The 6,543-nt window shown below is 35.0% G+C and overlaps 1 long non-coding RNA gene across 1 annotated transcript; it reads left to right on the forward strand.

Annotated features, from left to right (window-relative positions):
* The first annotated feature begins 1,774 nt into the window (after nucleotides 1-1,774).
* LOC139127330 (uncharacterized) lies at nucleotides 1,775-4,053 on the forward strand. The gene is made up of 3 exons (XR_011550977.1): nucleotides 1,775-1,851; nucleotides 2,669-2,692; nucleotides 3,914-4,053. It is a non-coding gene; the product is annotated as an uncharacterized lncRNA (long non-coding RNA).
* The last annotated feature ends 2,490 nt before the right edge of the window (nucleotides 4,054-6,543 follow it).

Below are 6,543 nucleotides of genomic sequence, written 5' to 3' on the forward strand. Positions count from 1 at the left end.
TACACGTTCTTATTTTAACAGGATTGTTCAGTTATGGAACAGTTGAATTCCCGCATCAGATAGTCCTTTTAAATCTTCAGTATTTTGTTATCAGCAGAAACTCATTTTAATTCCACTGACTTTTGTACATGGATAACAACATGCCGCTGTCACAGTTGCTAACAAACGTAATTTGCTCCCGTGTGAGATTTTATCTGACATTTTCTCTGTTTTTCTCATGTGAATGTTTGATGATCATTTTTTTTGTGTTTGTCGTTTTCCTTACTTGTTTCCATTTTTTATGTATGCTGAGACAGAGCTAGACGTGTTCTACACCTGTTTGTCTTAACTATTTACTGGCTTCTGTTTTAGTCTTGACTTTGTATGTGTTGTTGAATTGTGGCGCAAAGGGGTCTTCTCTTGCAGTTTTTGTTTTATTATTATTATTTTTGGATGTCTATGTTCAGTCTTTAATCTTAGAATGCAAGTGAAAAAGTATAATAATTAAATAAATAAATAAATAAATAAATAAATAAATAAATAAATAAATAAATAAATAAACTTTATATCAAAATTTGACCTATTTTATGGTTTTTCTCACATTATGACCTTCAGCATTACATAAATAGGGTAACTCACATAATCACCAATTCAACATGAACCTGATGAAACAAATATACCACTTCTTTAACGCCATATTTCTATTGCACCCATTTAAGTTAAAATGACTCATCCATCTACTTCATTGCCTAACATTAAAATTCCTATCTATCATATCAAACTCAGTATGCGCAATAAGCAAATTTGACATATCAGTGAAACTGGGCTGCACACCTGATGGGGATGTATAGAAATATCAAATTTTACACAAGCCACTGGCAGAGGTATCGATAGTCTGAATATGTGAATGTGTTCTGTTTAATTTCGGAAAATTTTAGTAGTTATGAATTTGAAATACACACTTACCACAATTTGAAGGAAAACAAACTCCTACAATTTACATACACCTCTTTTATTATAGCAGGAAATGAGTACGTTTAATCGACGAGGAGGGGTAACTTGAAATCGGCAAACTAAAAGAAGTCATGCTTTATTTTAAATAACAGAGATGGGGTCACTTTATTTTCGAAAATTTCCAATCCGCAAAAAATGTCTAATTTTAGTGTACAAAAACATTCAAGGAAATTAAGTTGATACCCCGTAATTTTTTTATTCTTTTAAGTTGGTCGAATGCTTGTTGGAATGCAGCAACAACGTGTTTTCTGTACTTCTTGTCGCGGCAAGTCTCTACATGCCTTTTTAGCGCATTTTACCAACAGAGTAGCATGAACAGTTTGTTGGCATGATGAGGCTAAAGTTAACTTACTTCAAACACGCTTACTTCAAACGGACACAGACACATAGACACACACGCATGGGCACATTCGCACACACACTGTATATCGATGAAGATTAGACAGAGGATTGAGGAAGAATGTTATCAAAAAAGAATTTGACATGTTAATTATCAATTACGAATATTGAAAACCACCAAATGGTTAACAGAATATATATTAGAAGAGAAGATCACAATATTCATAGTTTTGAAGCCGATAAAACATCTCTCTGGTATTATGATGACATGGCAGACCTACTCCTAGATTGGATAACATTATTTCTACATAGTCACTATAAAGTGGAACAGGCAACTTTTAAACACATATTTCGAAAAGCTATACAATATGAAAATAAAATCACTGTTTTACAAACATATATTTTAAATCGTAAACCTCTTCTGCGTAGGCTCTGAATATGCAATTATTAACATTTTACGCATGTTTGTGTTTGTCTCTCAATTCATTCCCCAAGAAATTGCCAGAGATCTTGATAGAGGTAAGTTTTTACAGCTTTTTTTGTGCTTGCAATATTGCCTGCAAAAGAGTGTAAATAGACATGAATTCCTCACATATACTGTATCCTTGCAATGCTATGCGCATGTGGAGTCAGACAATGTGCTTATGTTTTATTGATTAACCGATGAAACGAATGTTTGGAAAATACACGACTGCTATCATAGAATTCAATGCATTTAATAATCTACATGGTAGAATTTTAAGACATATTTAATTTGGGTTCTGTTAAAGTGTGTTTTAGATAGTAAGTGTACTAAATCTTCACCACAACAAACGAGAAGCAGAGGACGCAAGGTTATGATTTACTGAAACGGGCAAAACGATTTAGTGATTTGACGAACTAAATGACACCTTGACCATTTAGCCAATTTAGAGAGGTATGGCCGACATGTCAATATTCAGACATTCAAATTTCTACACAATACTACTATTGAAGAGACGCCTCTTATGCACAAATTTGAATATTATCTAGTATAATTTTCTAACACACTGCATATTTATGCCAATGTATCAGTAGTTTCTTTCTTTCTTGTGGTTTTTGTATTACAATATGAATGCAGAGTTACGGGCCGACTATGAGCGTATATTACGGGGATAGGCTTGGCGAGAAGCCATATGCACGAAATGGGCTTAGTCTTGCCCGTTAGTTGTTTACGTTTCTCTCTTCTCTGTAAATAAACGCAAAAAATCAGCGCTTTGTCCTTTATTTCTTCACCGAATCTTTGTTTAAATGAAAGGGACTACTACATATTGATCGGTAGCTATTTTTTTTCTTATTGATTGCTTGCCCATAACAGAGAGAGAAAGACGTGAGAGACTAGGTAAGAGTTACTTTATTATTGTCAAATGCTATATACATTAATCATGTAACAAAGATATGTTTTATTGTAGTCCTGCTGGCTTAAAATTAATGTTGTTTGCTGGTTGAATTTGAGCACAAACTTGTAATTTTTTGGAATTGTTTCTGGAATAAAATAGACAGAGCTGTTATCAGTGTTTGCAGAATTATCATCTAATGCCTTATGTTGAACTGTAAGGGAATTTTCAAAAGATGCATAAAACATAATGAGGGTATAATGAGGGTATCATTGCATAATAATATTTCTAAGGACCCAAAAATATTGATCCATGTGTTAGGTGCTCTATAATAACCAACATCTCTGCAAGAAACATGAGGGGAATGGCCGACACAAACCATGTATCTAAGCTAATCCACTGAACGCGGAAAATTTCCGCGTTACAGAGCTAATGGCTAATGATTCCAAACAGAGTAAATAAACTACCAATCAAGTGGAACAAAATATCACAATGTTTGTGAATATGACACAACCCATGATATTTGTAGGGCAATCACCGATTGACCGTCAGTTTGCACCTCAAGTAAAGTATCTTTCTATATGGAAATGAATTCGAACCTAGGGCTTTTGAGCCGGGGAATCTCGGCATGGATTGTGTACAAACGAAACACAGAAAGCAGTCTGATAGTATAGGCAACTAGGACAAAATCAACACACCGATGATGCTTTTCGATTTTACAGTAATCTTTGTTGACCTTTACTTCAAAAAGGTGGTTTTATCCATTGTCTCCCGTCCCTTCTGATGACATTAATATTTTATCTAGTCTAGCATCCTAAAACATTTAGTTTGTAGATACTATCGTCACTGAGAGGAGCTTTCAACATTTCTTTCAGAGTCATTCAAAATGCCTTGTTATTCAAGACATCCTGTAATTTGTTTTAAATCGAAAGAAGCTTTCACTTTGCTTTTGCAAAAATTTTCCTATACTTTGTCACGGTATGTTCCGTTGGTTTTGTATTGAGGATGTTTTCAGCTTTATTTGTATCTGTTTATACGTTGTTAATGCTCTTGTTGTTTTTATTAATGATATATCTTTAGAAAATTCTCAATAGTAAGATATTTTAAGAATGACCTTATGAATGCCGGTGAACCTTACTACAGAGACATTGAAATTTTTAATGTTGTTAATCGCTTCAACAAATATATTTTGCTAATGTGCATATGTTTACGAAATTCCTTATAAGAGAGAGAGAGAAGAGAGCAGTGCAACATATCTTGATGATGAGAACGTTTGCACCGGTTGAAGACGTTGATCAGTTTCAAGTAAGCTACATCTTACTTCCGATATATATCTACACTTTAATGATAGTTTATATACTTACATATCACCAGTAATCATGCGGTTTTTGATAAAACTTAGAACCGATATTGTTAATTCAATTTTTAATCACAAAGTGAATGTGATGCTGAAAATATTTGCGCTCAGTATTCAAAAAACATATTTCGCTTAACTTTTGCTTGCATCAGGATAATGGCTGCCATACATTTAAATACATTTATGGTGATTTTGATAACATAACGACACTGGACGTATTGAAAAACATGCAGCAGTTTCACAGCAATATGTTTGTATTGCACATAATCAACACGTTCTAGTCAAAGATAACATAAGAATAATATATAGTTTCAAAACAGCGGATTATCCACAATTTTAGTATTAAATAAACAGTTTATTCGAAGAATGAAGGGAGTAGATTTTTTGGTTTGAAAAGCTCAGTTGTGGCATAGACAGTCGAGAACAGGATGGAAACTGCGGTATTTCCTTGAACGTACAGTGCTGAAATAAATTACATTGGATTTGCAAACCTATTGATAAAACAATGGAATTACCATCCTACTGCCGTACAATCTCGCGAAAAATGTTCGCATGCTTTCATTCAGTGTGCCCTAAACCACAAGGATGTCGAGAAGCGGCTATCGTCCAGCTGATAATTATGCAAAACTCAATTCAAACGTTCTAATTATTCCAAACGAGATCGCTCGTTGCCTCTTCACATTTCTTTTGTTCTTTGAGGTTGTTTCCCATCCCCTTTCTCGACTGTCTATGATTGTGGTATGTATGATAAAATTAATTCGAGTCGACAATTTGATACTTCTTTTGGAAATTTTATATTCCGTTTGAAGAGAGAGAGTAGATGTAGTAAAAACCTACACTATTGTTTTGTATTATCTATTCTCTTTCTTCAATGCCGGGGGTTTAAAGACATTCAATAACGAAAGATTAAAATCGTGATTTAAAAAATTGCAATGACTTTCATTCAATATGTACGAACTTTATTGCCGAACAAAATCGTCATTTTACAAAATTTGACCTAGCAAGAGTGCATTTACCCCTTTTTGGAAATGTTGAAAGCGGTTGAAAAAAAGAAGCTAGGAAGTCGGGTAATTCGCATACATTTGCATAAACTTACACATTTTTCTCATCTAAACTACCATGGTTAGCATGCTAAAAAATTAACTGAAACAACATTCTAATCTTGAGATGATAAGTTGATGCAAAGTCAGTGATTCTAAGCAAAAAATATGATTTTGAGCAAAATGTTATTATGTTATATGTAACGCCGCCTTAATGACCATCCGCTATTAGTGAATCGCAAACTTATGGACTTGGTGGATTATTAAAGTAAACTACAGTGTGAATAAAAATATAAAAATGTGAAGCTGCATATACATTTAATCTATCTTTTGCAACAGTCTCAGTCAATATATCATTTGAACAAGGTTGTGTTTGGAATATATTAACAATTATAAGTTTAATGACACAGTTTTATATATCACATATTTTAATATCACAATATGCTGAGCTGTAAGTTCGCGCAGCTATGTCATTTGAAAGCACAGTTCACTGTTCGTAGTAGATGGGTCTCGGATAAAGGTATTTATAAAGGTATCTTCTTCATCACAGGATTTGATAGCCTCGTAGCCAGCGTGTGGCAAGCTCACTGAGCTGAGACCGACAACTCAGCACTGCAGTGTACTTTGTGCAACGGCGTAGCCGTGCGCGGCAGTGACATGGGCGGTGACCCTTGACACAAAAGGGCTACCAGCGCAAAACTGATGCTATCGAATCGTGTGATTTTTTCAGAATCCTGGCCACTTGGATTGTGGAATCTACAGTGTGGGAAAAATCGGCCCCACACTCCAAGAACTCATCCCCAACTGTGTACAAATGCAAATACATTAAAGCGGTATACTTTTACACGAACTCTGATTGGATAATGAACGGCTCTCGTTCCGCGTGCAAATTATTACAAGTGGGGCGACGAGTAGCACACGGACTTAGATTTCGAGATTTCGGCTACTACTGTACGTCGTGGGTGACAGACTGACAAAATACGGTAGAATTTTCCAAACACCAATGAACATCGACCACTTTGAACATCTCGCAAGAGTAGAAGTTAAAATATTTGCAGCCTCGCTATCAAGTTCGTGTTAGTGACGCGGAATAATATAGGCCAAGGATTAAAAAGAAGGATATCACTGATACAATTGAAGTAACCATTCAATTTTTCAGTAGTGAACTGAACGCATTTGATGGTCATGTGAGAAGAGAATCTTCGGTACCAAGAACCTGGGATCAGCTTTCTGACATTCGTTAAGGCTATTTGTTCCACACGAGGCGCTCAATATCCCATACTTGTGTGAGAAATCTGATCCAAGACCAATGGGGTGTGAGATTATATTTATTCAAACGGAAATATATGAATCATCTTCATTTATATTCAGTCTTTCAACTAGCCATTTTTTCTACCCTGGGTTGGTAACTCTGCTGGTGGATAGAATCATCCCCGAGGTTACCGTTCGCCCAGTTAAA

Source organism: Ptychodera flava, unplaced genomic scaffold (genome assembly GCF_041260155.1).
Source record: "Ptychodera flava strain L36383 unplaced genomic scaffold, AS_Pfla_20210202 Scaffold_30__1_contigs__length_3116999_pilon, whole genome shotgun sequence".
Lineage (NCBI taxonomy): Eukaryota > Metazoa > Hemichordata > Enteropneusta > Ptychoderidae > Ptychodera > Ptychodera flava.